Below are 12,893 nucleotides of genomic sequence, written 5' to 3' on the forward strand. Positions count from 1 at the left end.
TGGGTGAGTGGGTGAGTGGGTGGGTGGGTGAGTGGGTGGGTGGGTGAGTGGGTGGTTGAGTGGGTGAGTGGGTGGGTGAGTGGGTGAGTGAGTGAGTGAGTGGGTGAGTGGGTGAGTGAGTGGGTGAGTGAGTGAGTGGGTGAGTGAGTGGGTGAGTGAGTGGGTGGGTGAGTGGGTGAGTGAGTGAGTGGGTGAGTGGGTGGGTGAGTGGGTGAGTGAGTGGGTGAGTGAGTGAGTGAGTGGGTGAGTGGGTGAGTGAGTGGGTGAGTGAGTGAGTGGGTGGGTGGGTGAGTGGGTGGGTGGGTGAGTGGGTGAGTGGGTGGGTGGGTGAGTGGGTGGGTGGGTGAGTGGGTGGTTGAGTTGGTGAGTGAGTGGGTGAGTGAGTGAGTGAGTGGGTGAGTGAGTGGGTGAGTGAGTGGGTGGGTGAGTGGGTGAGTGAGTGAGTGAGTGGGTGGGTGAGTGGGTGAGTGAGTGGGTGAGTGAGTGAGTGAGTGGGTGAGTGGGTGAGTGAGTGGGTGAGTGAGTGAGTGGGTGAGTGGGTGGGTCAGCGAGTGAGTGAGTGGGTGGGTGGGTGAGTGTATGGGTGGGTGAGTGGGTGGTTGAATGAGTGGGTGGGTGAGTGAGTGGGTGAGTGGGTGAGTGAGTGAGTGAGTGGGTGAGTGAGTGAGTGGGTGAGTGAGTGAGTGAGTGGGTGAGTGAGTGGGTGAGTGAGTGGGTGAGTGAGTTAGTGGGTGAGTGGGTGGGTGAGTGGGTGAGTGGGTGAGTGAGTGGGTGGGTGAGTGGGTGGGTGAGTGGGTGAGTGGGTGAGTGAGTGGGTGAGTGAGTGGGTGGGTGAGTGAGTGAGTGAGTGGGTGAGTGAGTGGATGAGTGGGTGAGTGGGTCGGTGGGTGAGTGGGTGAGTGGGTGGGTGAGTGAGTGAGTTAGTGGGTGAGTGGGTGAGTGAGTGGGTGGGTGAGTGAGTGGGTGGGTGAGTGGGTGGGTGGGTGAGTGGGTGGGTGGGTGAGTGGGTGGGTGAGTGGGTGAGTGGGTGAGTGGGTGGGTGGGTGAGTGGGTGGGTGGGTGAGTGGGTGGTTGAGTGGGTGAGTGAGTGGGTGAGTGAGTGAGTGGGTGAGTGAGTGGGTGAGTGAGTGGGTGGGTGAGTGGGTGAGTGAGTGAGTGAGTGGGTGAGTGGGTGGGTGAGTGGGTGAGTGAGTGAGTGAGTGGGTGAGTGGGTGAGTGAGTGGGTGAGTGAGTGAGTGGGTGAGTGAGTGGGTGAGTGAGTGGGTGGGTGAGTGGGTGAGTGAGTGAGTGAGTGGGTGAGTGGGTGGGTGAGTGGGTGAGTGAGTGGGTGAGTGAGTGAGTGAGTGGGTGAGTGGGTGAGTGAGTGGGTGAGTGAGTGGGTGGGTGGGTGAGTGGGTGGGTGGGTGAGTGGGTGAGTGGGTGGGTGGGTGAGTGGGTGGGTGGGTGAGTGGGTGGTTGAGTGGGTGAGTGAGTGGGTGATGAGTGAGTGAGTGAGTGAGTGAGTGAGTGGGTGAGTGAGTGGGTGGGTGAGTGGGTGAGTGAGTGAGTGAGTGGGTGAGTGGGTGGGTGAGTGGGTGAGTGAGTGGGTGAGTGAGTGAGTGAGTGGGTGAGTGGGTGAGTGAGTGGGTGAGTGAGTGAGTGGGTGAGTGAGTGGGTGGGTGGGTGAGTGAGTGAGTGAGTGGGTGAGTGAGTGAGTGGGTGAGTGAGTGAGTGAGTGGGTGAGTGAGTGGGTGAGTGAGTGGGTGGGTGGGTGAGTGGGTGGGTGAGTGGGTGAATGGGTGGGTGGCTGAGTGGGTGGGTGAGTGGGTGGGTGAGTGGGTGGGTGGCTGAGTGGGTGGGTGAGTGGGTGAGTGAGTGACTGAGTGGGTGAGTGGGTGGGTGAGTGAGTGGGTGAGTGGGTGAGTGAGTGGGTGGGTGAGTTGGTGGGTGAGTGAGTGAGTGGGTGAGTGGGTGAGTGAGTGGGTGAGTGAGTGAGTGGGTGAGTGAGTGGGTGAGTGAGTGGGTGGGTGAGTGGGTGAGTGAGTGAGTGAGTGGGTGAGTGGGTGGGTGAGTGGGTGAGTGAGTGGGTGAGTGAGTGAGTGAGTGGGTGAGTGGGTGAGTGAGTGGGTGAGTGAGTGAGTGGGTGAGTGAGTGGGTGGGTGGGTGAGTGAGTGAGTGAGTGGGTGAGTGAGTGAGTGAGTGGGTGAGTGAGTGGGTGAGTGAGTGGGTGAGTGAGTGGGTGGGTGGGTGAGTGGGTGGGTGAGTGGGTGAGTGGGTGGGTGGCTGAGTGGGTGGGTGAGTGGGTGGGTGAGTGGGTGGGTGGCTGAGTGGGTGGGTGAGTGAGTGACTGAGTGGGTGAGTGGGTGGGTGAGTGAGTGGGTGAGTGGGTGAGTGAGTGGGTGGGTGAGTTGGTGGGTGAGTGAGTGAGTGGGTGAGTGGGTGAGTGAGTGGGTGGGTGAGTGAGTGAGTGGGTGAGTGAGTGAGTGGATGGGAGAGTGAGTGGGTGAGTGAGTGAGTGGGTGAGTGAGTGCGTGAGTGAGTGGGTGGGTGAGTGAGTGGGTGAGTGAGTGAGTGGGTGGGTGAGTGAGTGGGTGGGTGGGTGAGTGAGTGAGTGGGTGAGTGGGTGGGTGGGTGGGTGAGTGGGTGGGTGAGTGGGTGAGTGGGTGGGTGAGTGAGTGAGTGGGTGAGTGAGTGAGTGGGTGAGTGAGTGAGTGGGTGGGTGGGTGAGTGAGTGGGTGAATGAGTGGGTGGGTGAGTGGGTGGGTGAGTGAGTGAGTGGGTGGGTGTGTGGGTGAGTGAGTGAGTGGGTGAGTGGGTGGGTCAGTGAGTGAGTGAGTGGGTGGGTGGGTGAGTGTATGGGTGGGTGAGTGGGTGGTTGAATGAGTGGGTGGGTGAGTGGGTGGGTGAGTGAGTGGGTGAGTGAGTGGGTGGGTGAGTGGGTGAGTGAGTGGGTGGGTGGGTGAGTGAGTGAGTGAGTGGGTGGGTGGGTGGGTGAGTGGGTGGGTGAGTGGGTGGGTGAGTAAGTGAGTGAGTGGGTGAGTGAGTGGGTGGGTGGGTGAGTGAGTGGGTGAGTGGGTGAGTGGATGAGTGAGTCGGTGAGTGAGTGGGTAGGTGAGTGGGTGAGTGGGTGAGTGAGTGAGTGAGTGGGTGGGTGGGTGAGTGAGTGAGTGAGTCGGTGGGTGAATGGGTGGGTGAGTGGGTGAGTGGGTGAGTGAGTGGTTAGTGGGTGAGTGTGTGGGTGAGTGAGTGGGTGAGTGAGTGAGGGAGTGAGTGAGTGAGTGAGTGAGTGGGTGGGTGAGTGGGTGAGTGGGAGGGTGAGTGGGTGAGTGAATGAGTGAGTGGGTGAGTGGGTGAGTGAGTGGGTGGGTGAGTGGGTGAGTGAGTGAGTGAGTGGGTGGGTGGGTGGGTGAGTGAGTGGGTGGGTGAGTGAGTGGGTGAGTGAGTGAGTGGGTGAGTGAGTGGGTGGGTGGGTGGGTGGTTGAGTGAGTGGGTGGGTGAGTGAGTGGGTGAGTGAGTGGGTGGGTGGGTGGGTGAGTGAGTGAGTGAGTGGGTAGGTGGGTGAGTGAGTGGGTGAGTGGGTGAGTGGGTGAGTGGGTGAGTGAGTCGGTGGGTGAGTGGGTGAGTGAGTGGGTGAGTGGGTGAGTGAGTGGGTGAGTGGGTGAGTGGGTGGGTGAGTGAGTGGGTGAGTGAGTGAGTGGGTGGGTGAGTGGGTGAGTGGGTGGGTGAGTGGGTGAGTGAGTGAGTGAGTGGGTGAGTGGGTGAGTGAGTGGGTGGGTGAGTGGGTGGTTGAGTGGGTGAGTGAGTGGGTGAGTGAGTGAGTGAGTGGGTGAGTGAGTGGGTGAGTGAGTGGGTGGGTGAGTGGGTGAGTGAGTGAGTGAGTGGGTGGGTGAGTGGGTGAGTGAGTGGGTGAGTGAGTGAGTGAGTGGGTGAGTGGGTGAGTGAGTGGGTGAGTGAGTGAGTGGGTGAGTGGGTGGGTCAGTGAGTGAGTGGGTGGGTGGGTGAGTGTATGGGTGGGTGAGTGGGTGGTTGAATGAGTGGGTGGGTGAGTGAGTGGGTGAGTGGGTGAGTGACGTGAGTGAGTGGGTGACTGAGTGAGTGGGTGAGTGAGTGAGTGAGTGGGTGAGTGAGTGGGTGAGTGAGTGGGTGAGTGAGTTTGTGGGTGAGTGGGTGGTGAGTGGGTGAGTGGGTGAGTGAGTGGGTGGGTGAGTGGGTGTGTGAGTGGGTGAGTGGGTGAGTGAGTGGGTGAGTGAGTGGGTGGGTGAGTGAGTGAGTGAGTGGGTGAGTGAGTGGATGAGTGGGTGAGTGAGTGAGTGAGTCGGTGGGTGAATGGGTGGGTGAGTGGGTGAGTGGGTGAGTGAGTGGTTAGTGGGTGAGTGTGTGGGTGAGTGAGTGGGTGAGTGAGTGAGGGAGTGAGTGAGTGAGTGAGTGGGTGGGTGAGTGGGTGAGTGGGAGGGTGAGTGGGTGAGTGAATGAGTGAGTGGGTGAGTGGGTGAGTGAGTGGGTGGGTGAGTGGGTGAGTGAGTGAGTGAGTGGGTGGGTGGGTGGGTGAGTGAGTGGGTGGGTGAGTGAGGGGTGAGTGAGTGAGTGGGTGAGTGAGTGGGTGGGTGGGTGGGTGGGTGGTTGAGTGAGTGGGTGGGTGAGTGAGTGGGTGAGTGAGTGGGTGGGTGGGTGAGTGAGTGAGTGAGTGGGTAGGTGGGTGAGTGAGTGGGTGAGTGGGTGAGTGGGTGAGTGGGTGAGTGAGTCGGTGGGTGAGTGGGTGAGTGAGTGGGTGAGTGGGTGAGTGAGTGGGTGAGTGGGTGAGTGGGTGGGTGAGTGAGTGGGTGAGTGAGTGAGTGGGTGGGTGAGTGGGTGAGTGGGTGGGTGAGTGGGTGAGTGAGTGAGTGAGTGGGTGAGTGGGTGAGTGAGTGGGTGGGTGAGTGGGTGGTTGAGTGGGTGAGTGAGTGGGTGAGTGAGTGAGTGAGTGGGTGAGTGAGTGGGTGAGTGAGTGGGTGGGTGAGTGGGTGAGTGAGTGAGTGAGTGGGTGGGTGAGTGGGTGAGTGAGTGGGTGAGTGAGTGAGTGAGTGGGTGAGTGGGTGAGTGAGTGGGTGAGTGAGTGAGTGGGTGAGTGGGTGGGTCAGTGAGTGAGTGAGTGGGTGGGTGGGTGAGTGTATGGGTGGGTGAGTGGGTGGTTGAATGAGTGGGTGGGTGAGTGAGTGGGTGAGTGGGTGAGTGAGTGAGTGAGTGGGTGAGTGAGTGAGTGGGTGAGTGAGTGAGTGAGTGGGTGAGTGAGTGGGTGAGTGAGTGGGTGAGTGAGTTAGTGGGTGAGTGGGTGGGTGAGTGGGTGAGTGGGTGAGTGAGTGGGTGGGTGAGTGGGTGGGTGAGTGGGTGAGTGGGTGAGTGAGTGGGTGAGTGAGTGGGTGGGCGAGTGAGTGAGTGAGTGGGTGAGTGAGTGGATGAGTGGGTGAGTGGGTGGGTGGGTGAGTGGGTGAGTGGGTGGGTGAGTGAGTGAGTTAGTGGGTGAGTGGGTGAGTGAGTGGGTGGGTGAGTGAGTGGGTGGGTGAGTGGGTGGGTGGGTGAGTGGGTGGGTGGGTGAGTGGGTGGGTGAGTGGGTGAGTGGGTGAGTGGGTGGGTGGGTGAGTGGGTGGGTGGGTGAGTGGGTGGTTGAGTGGGTGAGTGAGTGGGTGAGTGAGTGGGTGGGTGAGTGGGTGAGTGAGTGAGTGAGTGGGTGAGTGGGTGGGTGAGTGGGTGAGTGAGTGAGTGAGTGGGTGAGTGGGTGAGTGAGTGGGTGAGTGAGTGAGTGGGTGAGTGAGTGGGTGAGTGAGTGGGTGGGTGAGTGGGTGAGTGAGTGAGTGAGTGGGTGAGTGGGTGGGTGAGTGGGTGAGTGAGTGGGTGAGTGAGTGAGTGAGTGGGTGAGTGGGTGAGTGAGTGGGTGAGTGAGTGAGTGGGTGGGTGGGTGAGTGGGTGGGTGGGTGAGTGGGTGAGTGGGTGGGTGGGTGAGTGGGTGGGTGGGTGAGTGGGTGGTTGAGTGGGTGAGTGAGTGGGTGAGTGAGTGAGTGAGTGGGTGAGTGAGTGGGTGAGTGAGTGGGTGGGTGAGTGGGTGAGTGAGTGAGTGAGTGGGTGAGTGGGTGGGTGGGTGAGTGGGTGAGTGAGTGGGTGAGTGAGTGAGTGAGTGGGTGAGTGGGTGAGTGAGTGGGTGAGTGAGTGAGTGGGTGAGTGAGTGGGTGGGTGGGTGAGTGAGTGAGTGAGTGGGTGAGTGAGTGAGTGGGTGAGTGAGTGAGTGGGTGAGTGAGTGGGTGAGTGAGTGGGTGGGTGGGTGAGTGGGTGGGTGAGTGGGTGAATGGGTGGGTGGCTGAGTGGGTGGGTGAGTGGGTGGGTGAGTGGGTGGGTGGCTGAGTGGGTGGGTGAGTGGGTGAGTGAGTGACTGAGTGGGTGAGTGGGTGGGTGAGTGAGTGGGTGAGTGGGTGAGTGAGTGGGTGGGTGAGTTGGTGGGTGAGTGAGTGAGTGGGTGAGTGGGCGAGAGTGGGTGAGTGAGTGAGTGGGTGAGTGAGTGGGTGAGTGAGTGGGTGGGTGAGTGGGTGAGTGAGTGAGTGAGTGGGTGAGTGGGTGGGTGAGTGGGTGAGTGAGTGGGTGAGTGAGTGAGTGAGTGGGTGAGTGGGTGAGTGAGTGGGTGAGTGAGTGAGTGGGTGAGTGAGTGGGTGGGTGGGTGAGTGAGTGAGTGAGTGGGTGAGTGAGTGAGTGAGTGGGTGAGTGAGTGGGTGAGTGAGTGGGTGAGTGAGTGGGTGGGTGGGTGAGTGGGTGGGTGAGTGGGTGAGTGGGTGGGTGGCTGAGTGGGTGGGTGAGTGGGTGGGTGAGTGGGTGGGTGGCTGAGTGGGTGGGTGAGTGAGTGACTGAGTGGGTGAGTGGGTGGGTGAGTGAGTGGGTGAGTGGGTGAGTGAGTGGGTGGGTGAGTTGGTGGATGAGTGAGTGAGTGGGTGAGTGGGTGAGTGAGTGGGTGGGTGAGTGAGTGAGGTGTGAGTGAGTGAGTGGATGGGTGAGTGAGTGGGTGAGTGAGTGAGTGGGTGAGTGAGTGCGTGAGTGAGTGGGTGGGTGAGTGAGTGGGTGAGTGAGTGAGTGGGTGGGTGAGTGAGGTGGGTGGGTGGGTGAGTGAGTGAGTGGGTGAGTGGGTGGGTGGGTGGGTGAGTGGGTGGGTGAGTGGGTGAGTGGGTGGGTGAGTGAGTGAGTGGGTGAGTGATTGAGTGGGTGAGTGAGTGGGTGGGTGGGTGGGTGAGTGAGTGGGTGAATGAGTGGGTGGGTGAGTGGGTGGGTGAGTGAGTGAGTGAGTGGGTGGGTGTGTGGGTGAGTGAGTGAGTGGGTGAGTGGGTGGGTCAGTGAGTGAGTGAGTGGTGGTGGGTGGGTGAGTGTATGGGTGGGTGAGTGGGTGGTTGAATGAGTGGGTGGGTGAGTGGGTGGGTGAGTGAGTGGGTGATTGAGTGGGTGGGTGAGTGGGTGAGTGAGTGGGTGGGTGGGTGAGTGAGTGAGTGGGTGGGTGGGTGGGTGAGTGGGTGGGTGAGTGGGTGGGTGAGTAAGTGAGTGAGTGGGTGAGTGAGTGGGTGGGTGGGTGAGTGAGTGGGTGAGTGGGTGAGTGGATGATGAGTCGGTGAGTGAGTGGGTAGGTGAGTGGGTGAGTGGGTGAGTGAGTGAGTGAGTGGGTGGGTGGGTGAGTGAGTGAGTGAGTGAGTCGGTGGGTGAATGGGTGGGTGAGTGGGAGAGTGGGGAGTGAGTGGTTAGTGGGTGAGTGGGTGGGTGAGTGAGTGGGTGAGTGAGTGAGGGAGTGAGTGAGTGAGTGAGTGGGTGGGTGAGTGGGTGAGTGGGAGGGTGAGTGGGTGAGTGAATGAGTGAGTGGGTGAGTGGGTGAGTGAGTGGGTGGGTGAGTGGGTGAGTGAGTGAGTGAGTGGGTGGGTGGGTGGGTGAGTGAGTGGGTGAGTGAGTGGGTGAGTGAGTGAGTGGTGAGTGAGTGGGTGGGTGGGTGGGTGGTTGAGTGAGTGGGTGGGGTGAGTGAGTGGGTGAGTGAGTGGGTGGGTGGGTGGGTGAGTGAGTGAGTGAGTGGGTAGGTGGGTGAGTGAGTGGGTGAGTGGGTGAGTGGGTGAGTGAGTCGGTGGGTGAGTGGGTGAGTGAGTGGTTGAGTGGGTGAGTGAGTGGTGTGAGGTGGGTGAGTGAGTGGGTGAGTGAGTGAGTGAGTGGGTGATGAGTGGGAGTGGATGGGTTGAGTGAGGTGAGTGAGTGAGTGAGTGGGTGAGTGGTGGTGAGTGAGTGGGTGGGTGAGTGAGTGAGTGAGTGGGTGAGTGGGTGGGTGAGTGAGTGGGTGAGTGGGTGGGTGGGTGAGTGAGTGAGTGGGTGATTGGGTGAGTGAGTGAGTGAGTGACTGAATGAGTGACTGTGTGAGTGACTGAGTGACTGAGTGAGTGACTGATTGAGTGACTGAAGACTGACTGATTGAGTGACTGAGTGAGTGACTGAGTGACTGAGTGAGTGACTGAGTGACTGACTGAGTGACTGAGTGAGTGACTGACTGAGTGACTGAGTGAGTGACTGAGTGAGTGACTGAGTGACTGAGTGACTGAGTGAGTGACTGATTGAGTGACTGAGTGAGTGACTGACTGAGTGACTGACTGAGTGACTGAGTGAGTGACTGAGTGAGTGACTGACTGAGTGACTGACCACCCTCCACCCTCTAGGGAGTGACTCGACCCCCACGTGTGACCGCCCCCGCTGTTGGAGTGGACTAAGCGAGTTTGTCCACCAGGCACAACCTCACTCAGTCCACCTTCTCCTCTGTCACTGCTCAACCGGTGATCTATCTTGTGGTGAGTCACTCACTCAGTCACTCACTCAGTCACTCACTCAGTCATTCACTCAGTCACTCAGTCAGTCATTCACTCAGTCATTCACTCAGTCACTCACTCAGTCACTCACTCAGTCATTCACTCAGTCACTCAGTCAGTCATTCACTCAGTCATTCACTCAGTCACTCACTCAGTCACTCAGTCAGTCACTCAGTCAGTCATTCACTCAGTCACTCACTCAGTCACTCAGTCAGTCATTCAGTCATTCACTCAGACACTTACTCAGTCAGTCATTCAGTCACTCAGTCACTCACTCAGTAACTCAGTCAGTCAACCACTCACTCAGTCATTCACTCAGTCACTCACTCAGTCACTCACTCAGTCACTCACTCAGTCACTCAGTCAGTCATTCAGTCAGTCATTCACTCAGTCAATCACTCAGTCACTCACTCACTCACTCAGTCACTCACTCAGTCATTCACTCAGTCATTCACTCACCCACTCACTCAGTAACCCACTCACTCACTCAGTCACTCACTCACCCACTCACTCACTCAGTCACTCACTCACTCACCCACTCACTCACTCAGTCACTCAGTCAGTAAGTCATTCACTCAGTCACTCACTCAGTCATTCACTCAGTCACTCACTCAGTCACTCACTCAGTCATTCACTCAGTCATTCACTCAGTCATTCACTCAGTCACTCACTCACCCACTCACTCACTCAGTCACTCACTCAGTCATTCACTCACTCACCCACTCACTCACTCAGTCACTCACTCACCCACTCACTCACTCAGTCACTCACTTACTCAGTCACTCAGTCAGTCAAACAGTCACTCACTCAGTCATTCACTCAGTCACTCACTCAGCCACTTCACTCAGCCACTCAGTCAGTCATTCAGTCACTCACTCAGTCACTCACTCAGTCACTCACTCAGTCATTCACTCAGTCATTCACTCAGTCACTCAGTCAGTCATTCAGTCATTCACTCAGTCACTCACTCAGTCAGTCATTCAGTCACTCACTCAGTCACTCACTCAGTAACTCACTCAGTCACTCAGTCAGTCATTCAGTTATTCACTCAGTCACTCACCCAGTCAGTCATTCAGTCACTCACTCAGTCACTCAGTCAGTCAGTCACTCACTCAGTCACTCACTCAGTCACTCAGTCAGTCATTCACTCACTCAGTCACTCACTCAGTCACTCACTCACTCACCCACTCAGTCATTCACTCAGTCACTCACTCAGTCACTCACTCAGTCACTCACTCAGTCACTCAGTCACTCACACACTCAACCACTCACTCAGTCATTCACTCAGTCACTCACTCAGCCACTCAGTCAGTCATTCAGTCACTCACTCAGTCACTCACTCAGTCACTCACTCAGTCATTCACTCAGTCACTCACTCAGTCACTCAGTCATTCATTCAGTCATTCACTCAGTCACTCACTCAGTCAGTCATTCAGTCACTCACTCAGCCACTCACTCAGTAACTCACTCAGTCACTCAGTCAGTCATTCAGTTATTCACTCAGTCACTCACCCAGTCAGTCATTCAGTCACTCACTCAGTCACTCACTCACTCACTCACCCACTCACTCACCCACTCACTCAGTCATTCACTCAGTCACTCACTCAGTCACTCACTCAGTCATTCAGTCACTCACTCAGTCACTCACTCAGTCATTCACTCAGTCACTCAGTCAGTCATTCAGTCATTCACTCAGTCACTCACTCAGTCAGTCATTCAGTCACTCACTCAGTCACTCACTCAGTCACTCACTCAGTCATTCACTCAGTCATTCACTCAGTCACTCAGTCAGTCATTCAGTCATTCACTCAGTCACTCACTCAGTCAGTCATTCAGTCACTCACTCAGTCACTCACTCAGTAACTCACTCAGTCACTCAGTCAGTCATTCAGTTATTCACTCAGTCACTCACCCAGTCAGTCATTCAGTCACTCACTCAGTCACTCAGTCAGTCAGTCACTCACTCAGTCACTCACTCAGTCACTCAGTCAGTCATTCACTCACTCAGTCACTCACTCAGTCACTCACTCACTCACCCACTCAGTCATTCACTCAGTCACTCACTCAGTCACTCACTCAGTCACTCACTCAGTCACTCAGTCACTCACACACTCACCCACTCACTCAGTCATTCACTCAGTCACTCACTCAGCCACTCAGTCAGTCATTCAGTCACTCACTCAGTCACTCACTCAGTCACTCACTCAGTCATTCACTCAGTCACTCACTCAGTCACTCAGTCATTCATTCAGTCATTCACTCAGTCACTCACTCAGTCAGTCATTCAGTCACTCACTCAGCCACTCACTCAGTAACTCACTCAGTCACTCAGTCAGTCATTCAGTTATTCACTCAGTCACTCACCCAGTCAGTCATTCAGTCACTCACTCAGTCACTCACTCACTCACTCACCCACTCACTCACCCACTCACTCAGTCATTCACTCAGTCACTCACTCAGTCACTCACTCAGTCATTCAGTCACTCACTCAGTCACTCACTCAGTCATTCACTCAGTCACTCACTCAGTCACTCAGTCAGTCATTCAGTCATTCACTCAGTCACGCACCCAGTCAGTCATTCAGTCACTCACTCAGTCACTCACTCAGTCACTCACTCAGTCATTCACTCAGTCGCTCACTCAGTCACTCACTCACTCACTCACCCACTCACTCACTCACCCACTCACTCACTCACTCACCCTCTTCCTCAGTCATTCACTCAGTCACTCACTCAGTTACTCACTCAGTCATTCACTGAGTCATTCACTCAGTCACTCACTCAGTCACTCACTCAGTCGCTCACTCAGTCACCCACTCAGTCACTCACTCATTCATTCACTCAGTCACTCACTCAGTCACTCACTCAGCCATTCACTCAGTCATTCACTCAGTCACTCACTCACCCACTCACTCAGCCAGTCATTCAGTCACTCACTCAGTCATTCACTCAGTCATTCACTCACCCACTCACTCAGTCACCCACTCACTCACTCAGTCACTCACTCACCCACTCACTCACTCAGTCACTCACTCACTCACCCACTCACTCACTCAGTCACTCAGTCAGTCAGTCATTCACTCAGTCACTCACTCAGTCATTCACTCAGTCACTCACTCAGTCACTCAGTCAGTCATTCACTCACCCACTCACTCACTCAGTCACTCACTCACCCACTCACTCACTCACCCACTCACTCACTCAGTCACTCACTCAGCCACTCAGTCAGTCATTCAGTCACTCACTCAGTAACTCACTCAGTCACTCACTCAGTCATTCACTCAGTCACTCACTCAGTCACTCAGTCATTCATTCAGTCATTCACTCAGTCACTCACTCAGTCAGTCATTCAGTCACTCACTCAGCCACTCACTCAGTAACTCACTCAGTCACTCAGTCAGTCATTCAGTTATTCACTCAGTCACTCACCCAGTCAGTCATTCAGTCACTCACTCAGTCACTCACTCACTCACTCACCCACTCACTCACCCACTCACTCAGTCATTCACTCAGTCACTCACTCAGTCACTCACTCAGTCATTCAGTCACTCACTCAGTCACTCACTCAGTCATTCACTCAGTTACTCACTCAGTCACTCAGTCAGTCATTCAGTCATTCACTCAGTCACGCACCCAGTCAGTCATTCAGTCACTCACTCAGTCACTCACTCAGTCACTCACTCAGTCATTCACTCAGTCATTCACTCAGTCACTCACTCAGTCATTCACTCAGTCACTCAGTCAGTCATTCAGTCATTCACTCAGTCACTCACTCAGTCAGTCATTCAGTCACTCACTCAGTCACTCACTCAGTAACTCACTCAGTCACTCAGTCAGTCATTCAGTTATTCACTCAGTCACTCACCCAGTCAGTCATTCAGTCACTCACTCAGTCACTCAGTCAGTCAGTCACTCACTCAGTCACTCACTCAGTCACTCAGTCAGTCATTCACTCACTCAGTCACTCACTCAGTCACTCACTCACTCACCCACTCAGTCATTCACTCAGTCACTCACTCAGTCACTCACTCAGTCACTCACTCAGTCACTCAGTCACTCACACACTCAACCACTC

This window comes from Petromyzon marinus (genome assembly GCF_048934315.1).
Source record: "Petromyzon marinus isolate PM22_M1 ecotype Great Lakes invasive population chromosome 83 unlocalized genomic scaffold, UKy_Petmar_22M1.pri1.0 chr83_unloc.1, whole genome shotgun sequence".
Taxonomy (NCBI): Eukaryota; Metazoa; Chordata; class Hyperoartia; order Petromyzontiformes; family Petromyzontidae; genus Petromyzon; species Petromyzon marinus.